General features: G+C 32.9%; 1 long non-coding RNA gene across 1 annotated transcript; it reads right to left on the reverse strand.

The window, feature by feature from the left end:
* Window positions 1-1,523, reverse strand: LOC105776558 (uncharacterized). Its single transcript, XR_008189820.1, has 3 exons — window positions 1,340-1,523; window positions 1,086-1,232; window positions 1-382 (listed from the first exon to the last, which is right to left on the reverse strand). It is a non-coding gene; the product is annotated as an uncharacterized LOC105776558 (long non-coding RNA).
* Between the last annotated feature and the right edge of the window lie 9,079 nt (window positions 1,524-10,602).

A 10,602-nucleotide genomic window follows, 5' to 3' on the forward strand; every position in this document is an offset into this window, starting at 1 on the left:
AATTAATGAAATTCAAACTGCATAAATCCAATCCAAATTCATAAATAGAAGCATCTCCATTTCTCAATCCCATTATTTTCCTCCTACTAGTAGATAAACATTACCATAATTTAATCAAAATTTAAGTTTTTCTTTCCCACTAATATTTTGGAAGTTCACTTCTTTTTCAGAGGAATCTGTAAGCATAACAATGTTTTGAGATAAGGACAGAAATTATCATCTAGAAAATTTGCTAATCTTGCATTTAATTGCAAAATGTTGTACAAAGTAAAATAAAAGAAAATCAAATTAAATTAAAATCTAAAAAGAAAATGTAAATGAAAGCTTACGGGAAAGGATTGGAAGCTAAGGTAAGCCAAATAGATTTCAATGTTGCTTGTTTCTGCAAAAAAACAAAGCAAAAATAAAAAAGATGAGTTTAAATGAAGAAACTAAAATTGCATCCTGAGAAGATAAATAAAACAGCTTTGCAGACCAGTTTTTGAGAAGATAAATACATGCAAAATGATCCAAGACCAAAGCCTCCAACATTTATCTAGGTAATTGTATCTAAAATTGTTGCCTGATTATCCAGCATTTATCCCAAAATAAAGTCTTATTATCCATCTTATTATCTAAGTAAATGTATCAGTGCAATCCAAACTACCAGGCTTAAAAGAATATAAGTCTTGATGGATATCACACGTCGATCTCATGATTTCTACAATCAACTAAATACTCCCCGACTCTCCCTATCACCAAGCCACAAACACACTTGAGATATTAAATGTAATCTGGACAAGAATCTCATGAAAGAACATAACTTCCTAATAACAACAGTAGTAGATAAAACATGAAATAAGAGCAGCAGCAACAAATAACCATCAAATCCTCTAGAACAGAGCATAAGAAATTCATAAAAGTATAACATCAGGAGCTTAAGATTTGCTATTGACTAAGTTGTAGGCTTTCAAAAAATTAGCAACATTAACGAATCAGAATCAAAATAATTAACATAAAAATCATATGAACATCAACGAATCAAAAAATCATATTAACATTATTACCCAAAAAATCAAAATAATTAACATAAAAAGTCTTTTTACCCTTAAATGCCTGATTCTGGAACTGGGTGCAGGACCGGAGGTGGACCGGTGGAGGTGGATTGGTGGAGGTGGAGGTAGCTTGATGCCTTGATTTTGGAATTGGGAAAAAAAATGAGGAGGGCACGATAAGGTTAGGGATTTGGAAGACTGTCGGGCAGTAAAGCAAAAGTTAAAATTAGCAACATTATTACTCAAAAAATCAAAATACAACGCAAAAAATATTATGAACATCAACGAGTAAACAAACGGTTTACCTTAAATACGAATTTGTTGGCGATTCAGGAATAAACAAACCCTTAAATGCTTGATTCTGGAACTGGGTGGAGGACCGGAGGTGGACCGATGGAGGTGGATCGGTGGAGGACGGAGGTAGCTTGATGCCTTGATTTTGGAATTGGGAAAAAAAGGGAGGAGGGGAGGGGAGTCAGGGGACGATAGGGTTAGGGAATAGGGCAGTAAAAGTAAAACAAAACTTAAAACTTAAAATTAAAAATTAAAAACTAAATGTAGTATATTAATATATTTATAAAAAATATATATTTAATATGAAACCGGGCCGGGCCCGGGCCAAAAAAATTTTGCCCGAGGCCCGGCCCGTTTTTTAAACGGGCCTCGATTTTTGCCCAAGCCCATATTTCAGACCTATATTTTTACCCAAACCCTCCTATTTTTCGGGCGGGCCGTCGGGCCGAGTCGGGTCGGGCCGCCCGGCCCATGAGCACCTCTAGTTGTAATGCTAATGTTGCTATTTGTTAGCATCATTTGAAACCTTAACAACTCACATTCTTCTCAATTTTGTAATGATTAAAAAAATCAGTCAATTAATTTAATAAAATTAAAATAAATTAAAATATTTTTATACTTTAAGAAATTAACAAGTAGAATTATAGGAATAATATAAATCACAAATAATATATGTCCAATTAATTATAACTAGAATTAATTCAATACAAAACACAATAAATTAAAAATCAAAATACCTTATGGAGACTCCATTTTAAAATAATCTAAAAAGAACCATAAATGACATTTGCAAATGATACAACTTGAGCTTGAACTCTTAACATTTAATAATCCAGTCTTTGTCAACATTACATTGGCTTTACGATTTTTTAAAAATTTTTTAGAAAATAAAATATCAAAATTATATATGAATTTTAGTTTAATTTACAATTCGATGTATGAATTTGATTTGATGTAATTAAAACATAAAATTTAAATTGCAATTAAAACGTATAAATAAAGCTATGATTTTGATTCAACTGTACACATGTAAAGAAATAAAGACATTAATTTATTTTTATATTGAATAAATATAATTATTTGTGTATGCAATATGATAACATAAATGACGCTATATCGACAATTGTGTTACTAATTTGTGAAAATTAAGTAAAATAAATATTTAATGTATAAAATTACACAAAATCAAATTTCATTTATAGCATTGCATATTGAACCGAAATTCATGTGTATCTCTAAAAAAAAACAATATTGTGTGTATCTCTAAAAAAAAAACAATATTGTAACTTCTTAGTATTTTTAATGTGTTATCACGGCTTTACATTTGCTACTTAATTTTACAAGTAAATGTTTTATTTTGGATAAATTATTCAGATAGTCACTCTATAATTATCGTGTTGTTTTGGTCACTCTAAATTATTCTTTGTCAATTTTAGCACTGCCATTAAGAACTTTTCCTGCTTTTGTCACTCATCTGTTAGAAACCAAGCAGAATGTTGACTGTGGTGCCACGTAATGCTAACTATATTGTCACGTAATATCTTTAGTGAAAAGGAAATAAACCATGTCGGGTTTTCTCCATAGACTGTAAACAATGAAGAATATAAGTTTGGTGCGGGAAAGGTCATAGATATGGTTATAAGTATGAGCAATTTCCTTACCAATTTTCTTCGTGGCGGCATAAAGACTCACCGAATAGTCGGTCCTATCACATGCAGAGAATGGGTTTTCGATGTTGAGTCCATAAACAGAGCTCGACGAACCCTAAATGATCAAATGCTGAGTCTAGTGAAGGAAAGGTCGTAAATATGATTATAAGTATGAGTGATTTCCTCATTGACTTTCTTCATGGACTACACCAAAATAGGCTTTTAGCGGCATTTCTAACAGCGTTTGGACAAAAAACACCGCTAAAGATTGATCATTAGCCGCGCTTTATGGAAAACGCCGCTAAAAATAAGCATTAGCGGCGTTTTCCAGAAAGCGCCGCAAAAAACCTAAGCCCAACGATGCCATTTTCTGAGCATTCTGGGATTTAGCGGCGTTTTTAAGAAAGCGCCGCTAATGCTCAGGGCTTTAGCGGCGTTTTTGAGAAAGCACCGCAAAAAAACCTAAGCCCAACGATGCCGTTTTCTGAGCATTCTGGGATTTAGCGGCGTTTTTAAGAAAGCGCCGCTAATGCTTAGGGCTTTAGCGGCGTTTTTGAGAAAGCGCCGCAAAAAAACCTAAGCCCAACGACGCCGTTTTTGAGTAATCGGGGATTTAGCGGCGTTTTTAAGAAAGCGCCGCTAATGCTCAGGGCTTTAGCGGCGTTTTTGAGAAAGCGTCGCAAAAAAACCTTAAGCCCAACTACGCCGTTTTCTGAGCTTTCGGGGATTTAGCGGCGTTTTTGAGAAAGCGCCGCAAAAAAACCTAAGCTCAATGACGTCGTTTTCTGAGCTTTCGGGGATTTAGCGGCGTTTTTAAGAAAGCACCGCTAATGCTCAAGGCTTTAGCGTCATTTTTGAGAAAGCGCCGCAAAAAAACCTAAGCCCAACGACGCCGTTTTCTGAGCAGTCGGGGATTTAGCGGTGTTTTTAAGAAAGCGCCGCTAATGCTCAGGGCTTTTAGCGGCGTTTTTGAGAAAGCACCGTAAAAAAACCTAATCCGAACGACGCCGTTTTCTGAGCTTTCGGGGATTTAGCGGCATTTTTAAGAAAGCACCGCTAATGCTCAAGGCTTTAGCGGCGTTTTTGAGAAAGCACCGCTAATGCTCAGGAATTTAAAATAATTTAAAATATTTGTTAAAAATGGAAAATTTAAAATATATTTAAAATAATTTTAAAGTTTTTGGATACATTACTGATTTTTTAGTTTATATATTAAATAATTTCTTATATAATCGTAAAAGAGATAGTATTAAGGTTTAAAGGTTATGTGTTAAGGGTTTTAGGGTTTAAGTTTATGGTTTAGGGTTTAGATTAACTAGTGTTTTCTAATTTATATATTAATTAATTTCTTATATAATTGTAAAAGAGATAATATTAATTTGGTTCTTCTAAATCGTGTGAAGATTTGGTTCTTCAAAATCGATATAAGCTATATCCAAGGATATCCCCATCTTATCCCATCCCGGTTCAGCATTTTTAGTGCTCGGTTCGGTTTTTTATCGATTCGATTTTTACATGTTTTGCCTTGCCCCCGCCGTGATCAAATAATTATATATGGATTTAGGGATTATGGTTTAAGGGTTGGGATTTAAGGTTTAGGGGTTGGGATTTAAGGTTTAGGGGTTAGTAGTTAGGGGTTAAGAGTTAGGGATTTAGGGGTTAGGATTTAGGGATTCAAGGGTCGGGTTAGGGTTTAGATTAATTAGTTTTTTTATTTTTTATATTAAATATGTTTTTATATAATTGTAAAAGAGATAATAATAATTTTAATATATTAAAATTATGAGTATAGTTTATATTATTTAAGAGATATATAATAGATAGACTTTATGTATATTGAATGGCTAATTTAGGGTTTAAGGTTTATTTGAGATTTATTAAATGATACAATTTTATACAATTAATTAATACTTTTATATTTAAAGAATATTTAATCTAAACCATTTGATATATTTGATATGGATATATAGGTAACTATTTAATTTGGATAGGACCAAATTATAAGAAAAAATACAAAAATAAAATGAAATAAAAATGATATGGGTATATAAGTAATTATTTAATTTAGATAATTCTAACTTAATAATTAATTACAGTCATTTTATCATTTGTTTTGTTATTAAAATGTTATTTTGTTCAAAATAAAATAATTTTTTGCGGTGTTTTTGATAAGTAATAGCGGCGTTTTTTTAAAAACGCCACAAAAAATAATTTCACTTTTAAAAATGGCGTCGTTTTATCTCAAAATTCCTCCCTAAAACCCTGAAATTTTCCTCCCTAAAATTGGTATCCTCAAAATACCTAAGTGTTTCTCTCTGCCACCATCGTTTCATTATCATCTTCCCCTCTCTCCCTCTTTTTGTATGCCTCTCAAAAGGGCTCATACTAAATCATGTGGATCCGAAAATGGAAACCCAGGACCAGGAGCATAATGTTCATCGATTATCAGTTCAGTAAGAGGAAACAAATGAAAACCCAGTAATTTCTTGCAGATACAATAATGGCTGAGTTTTTCTCATCTCAGGAGTTTTGTTCTCTACAGCAAAGCATCCAAAAACTAAGAATTTAATGGTGATTTTATCTCTTAAAGTGATACGATTTTGTTAATACCAGTACTCTCTGCTAATACTTTTCAATTGCAGCTAGAAGATTTATGGATTAGGACACCTTAGAAAGGAATAGTAATTTTTGCTCTGCCACGAGGAACTGGTATTGGGGAATTGACGAGTGACTTCAAAATCTATTTCCACAACCCCCGAGGAGATTTCTACTGGTCTGTAATGTTTCTGTGTTTTATATCTTAAAATAGCTTTGCCCAATTGATACTTCTTGTTTTCCCTTCTCTGTTGGTTAAATACAACAATGATAAAGAACAAAATGATACTGGAAGCCTCTAATATTGATGGTTTTAATAAGGTAAATGACATAAGGATACATGTTTCTTCAGTTTGTAAATAGTTTCTTGTATACCTTTTTGTTTCTCTTTCACTTTGCCTTTCATTTGTTTCCCCTCAGAAGGGCTCATACTAAATCATGTGGATCCGAAAATGGAAACCCAGGACCACTGTTTAACCTGGACTTGACTCTAAAGATTGGATTCTGGTTGTTGAAACACTCAATAATGTTCGTCGATTATCAGTATTCCATAAGGAAAGAATGCATAGTATGCTATAAGTCTCCAATTCTTACTTGGTTATCTAACTAGAAAGACTAGAGAATCGGGTGTCTTAGATTTAATTTGACTAGTGCATTCTGTTCCTTAATTTTCAAGATTCATACAATTCGTACGTTTTCAAATTTAATTAGTGATATTAATCAAAGATTGAGGAAACACAAAAGCAGTGAAATGTGGGTAATTTCAGGGTATGTTCTTAACTATGTAAATTTAAAAGAGGCATTAAATGAGAACGAAAAATATCTGCTAAATTTTTATCTTGGTAAATTAAAAGCGTGAAATTATAATTTGAATCTTGTTACTTAGTGGGTGATTCTTTTGGAAGAAGTCTTTTGATGGGTCAATACTCGAGTATTAGATTGGTTTTTTAATAATAGAAGATATTGTTTCTAATATTTTGTTGAGAATTAGTGTATTGTAAGTATGTGCTTGGTAGGGCTTGTTTCTGAGTCCAGTTTAAGGGTACTATGGTCGTCTTGTTCCACGTCTAGTAGGCGTTGGGATCGATATGCTTCTCGCTATTTTATTTATCTAGAAGGAAGTCCATTTTTTTCCAGTCTTAATCATGTTTAATTTGTTTCATTGGTTTGGATGGTACCGTTGTTTGCTATATTTGCAGCAACATAGTTCATATAGATTTCTATTAACTAAGTTCATTTAAAGTAGTTAGCGTCTAGCTATATATGGGTATTTTTGGTATATATGGTTTACAAAGCTATTGTGTTTTTTCCTTTTTATCCCACCACTTTTTCATGCATACTAATGATTATTTGGATATCAACCTCTGATATCCTTGTTCACTTATTTTCATGATTGTTTGCTTTATTTTATAGGATTTGATAGATGTCCTGTCGTATTTTATGAATTTTCTTTTTTATTCATTTTATTGTATCGGGTGTTGAGGAATTAAATAATATGGAATTGACAAATTGATACAAGTAGCTGCATCCCAACTAAGCGACCAGCCTCGAGTCACGGAGGTCGCTCGAACCCTTCTTTTGGAGCCGCAAAGCGTATATGAGAAGTCCCACGTCTCTCAACTATAGTATCGAGAATCGAGAGATGGGCTCTTGGGAGAACTTTTGTCTCATCAAAGCTCTTTCCTTTAAGTGCACAAGCGATTGCTTCGTGTGACAACAAACATCGCTTGGGAAGGTGTCGTTATTAGTTCCTAACGGTGAGTTTTATATCGACCATATATGAGTTTGTAGCAAGTAATGTCTTCTTTTTAATTTTGGCCACAAATATATGAGCTTTAGTGAGCGAGTCTCTGATCACCTATTATTGTTTTGGCTTTGGTTTTGTCCTTTTTCCTTGTAAATTCTTTTGAATCATCGTCTCCCATCTTGGTTAAGAAATTAGTCGGATTGAAATTGAAATCGAATTAATGATATTCTTTGCATATGGTTCCCGAAAATAGTATACATTTGCTTCAGCTTTCCTTCTATTTTTTTGCCCTTAATCTTATAGCTGAATGTTCTATCATATATGTTACATAATATCGTGTATACATGCTCTGAACTGATGACATATAATGGTGTTATTGTTTGCTAGTCTAATTTATTAAATCTTCACTCTCTATTTTTTTATATATATTTAGAAATGAGGTATGATGTTTTAAATATATGACAAGAATTTTAATTTTTTAATATAGATATATTTAGATATAGATATATATATGTATGTATGTATCTAATATACCCATGCTAAATCTAGGTAACGTGTCTAAGAGTTTGGGTTTAGTTTAGAAGTCTTTATTATATGTTTGCATCTTTTAACATCTTTAGCATGTCTAACGATATAGATATATATGTATGTATGTATCTAATACATATTTTTTATTTTTAACATCTCTCTTGTTTACCAAGTTTGTTGGTTTATTTGATCATTTGGTTTTGCATTCTTTAGATATTGAAGGTGTAGCAGTGGATTCAATCTCTTCAAGCTGGAAAAGCCAAGGCTTAGCACTTCTTCAAGTGGAATGTTATTTAATGTTGCATTCCATGGTCGTTTATCTTAGTTAGAACTAGAATTTGGTGTTATTGAAACAGAGTTTTGTAGCTACCTTGTGTACTAGCTTCTTTAACCATGATTGTTAATTATTACGTGTTTTGTAGCTTCTTTTATAATTGGCCGAGTTAATATAGATCAGATGAGCTGTGAGGTAGATTGCTCATTTATTTAAACATAATATATAAATTCTAAATTTAAATTCATTAATTTTTATTTTTAGTTTTAAAGTTAAAATTTTAATAGAAAATTTAATTTAATTAATATTTTTATCCTTAAAATGTATTTAGTTTAAAGTTTAAGTTTCAAAAATAAAACAAAATTTAATATTTATAATAGAAATAAATATTATTTAATTAAAATATTTTTTTAAAAGTCATATTCTTTAGCGGCGTTTGTGGGAAAAGCGCTGCTAAAGGTCTTGTTCTTTAGCGGCGTTTGTGGGAAAAGCGTCGCTAAAGGTCTTGTTCTTTAGCGGCGTTTGTGGAAAAAGCGCCGCTAAATGTCTTGTTCTATAGCGGCGTTTGTGGGAAAAGCGCCGCTAAAGGTCTTGTTCTTTAGCGGCGTTTATTTCTAAAAACGCCGCAAAAGTTTGCGGCATTGTCAATAGTGGCATTTTTTGCGGCGCTATTGAAAGTGCCGCAAATACTTTTAGCGGCGCTAAAAAGCGCAGCTAAAGGCCAAAAAAATGCCGCTAAAAGCCTGTTTTGGTGTAGTGATGGTGATGTAAAGACTTGCCGAATGGTCGGTTCTGTCATGTTCGGAGAATAGGTTTTCGGTGTTGAGTTTATAAACAGAGCTCAATGAAGCCTAAATGATCGACGGTTGAGTCCATTGAAGGAAAGGTCGTACATATCATTATAAGTACGAGTGATTCCTCACCGGCTTTCTTCTTGGCGGCATAAAGACTCACCTGATGGTCAGTTCTGTCACATTTAGAAAATGGGTTTTCGGTGTTTAGCCCATAAACGTAGCTCAACAAAGCCCAAAAGATCAATGGTTGTGGATTTGCTACTTTGGCTACTTCGAGTAAGTTAACAAACCCAACAATGTTCGACTTAATGTACAATTGTGGGTTTTGCATAGCGTACTATGCACCGACCTATGCCACTAAGTGAAGCATGTGAGTGAGCGGTACGATATCGAACAACTTCATCAACAAAGTGACGCCGTTTAAATCCCCTTCGACAATGAAAACTTGGTGTTTGCTCAATAGATTCGACCTTACCCTTTTCAACAAAGGATTGTAATAATCATTAAAATTATCCAATCCCAAAACCTCATCGTCGTGTTTCTTCAAAGCAAGTGAACAGTGAGAACCAATGAACCCGGTGGCACTAGTGACCAAAACGGAAAACCCATGAAGCCTACGTGGAGTAGAAGAGTGACAAACTTGTTTCTCACATGCCGCACCAAAAATATATACACATGTGGCGGCACAATCAGCATTACATGGCGGCACAACCAACATTCCATTTGGTTTTTCATGGAAGAATGATAATAGGAATAGTTCTTAACAACAATACTAAAATTAACAAAAAAAAAGATCAAAACAGGAATGCAATAATTTTAGATTAGGTATCTAGATAATTTACCCTTTTATTTTCTATATTTAGTTCCTGTGATTCTACTTCGTGTTACTTATTTGATTAATCTTATTTATAAAAAAATTAAAATAAGGACCGGCCCACTCATTACTTTTGACCATTGACTGAAAAGCACGTGCGCAGCTTCTTTTTTAATACAAATATATTTGTCGATGATTTCGGCGACGCACGTGTATCCTCGTCCCCCCGACAATATATTTATCATTGCACTAAATTAATAACCAATGCCTTACCTCTTGAATTCTTTTTCATCAAATCTTTACAATAATAATAAAATATTTTTTTCCTTTAAAAAAGTTTGAATGGTAAGAAACAATATAGCTTGTACTTTCAAAAACACACACACAATATATATATATATATATATAGCTGTAACTAAGCTATAACAATGGCTTTACTTAATGGAACTTTTTTTTTTCCATTTGAAACTTGGGTTCACATTTAATTCTTTGGGGTTTAAAGTTCAACTAGGAACCATTTCACACAATAATGCAAGATAGGTCCAACGTTTAGGATCCTGCCGTAATTGAACCAAACTTTTATTCCCAATAACCTATGCAAGATCATTCTTTAGAGTTCCCAAATTCTCCATAAAATTAGAAATGTATTTGGTCCTTAAGATTTTCACCCAGAATGAGTCAACATTAGAAATTATTTTGAATCCCAACTTGAGCAAAAATCTAAAGGTTTTCAACATATTTCCCACAAAACTAATGTTGACTTACAATTCTCATTATCAAAATATTTGGAATTGAAAATTGAATTTGGATTTAGATAACGAAATTTGAAATATATGATTTTCAAATTCTTTGTTTAGTAATTAATATTCTAAA

This window comes from Gossypium raimondii, chromosome 10 (genome assembly GCF_025698545.1).
Source record: "Gossypium raimondii isolate GPD5lz chromosome 10, ASM2569854v1, whole genome shotgun sequence".
Lineage (NCBI taxonomy): Eukaryota > Viridiplantae > Streptophyta > Magnoliopsida > Malvales > Malvaceae > Gossypium > Gossypium raimondii.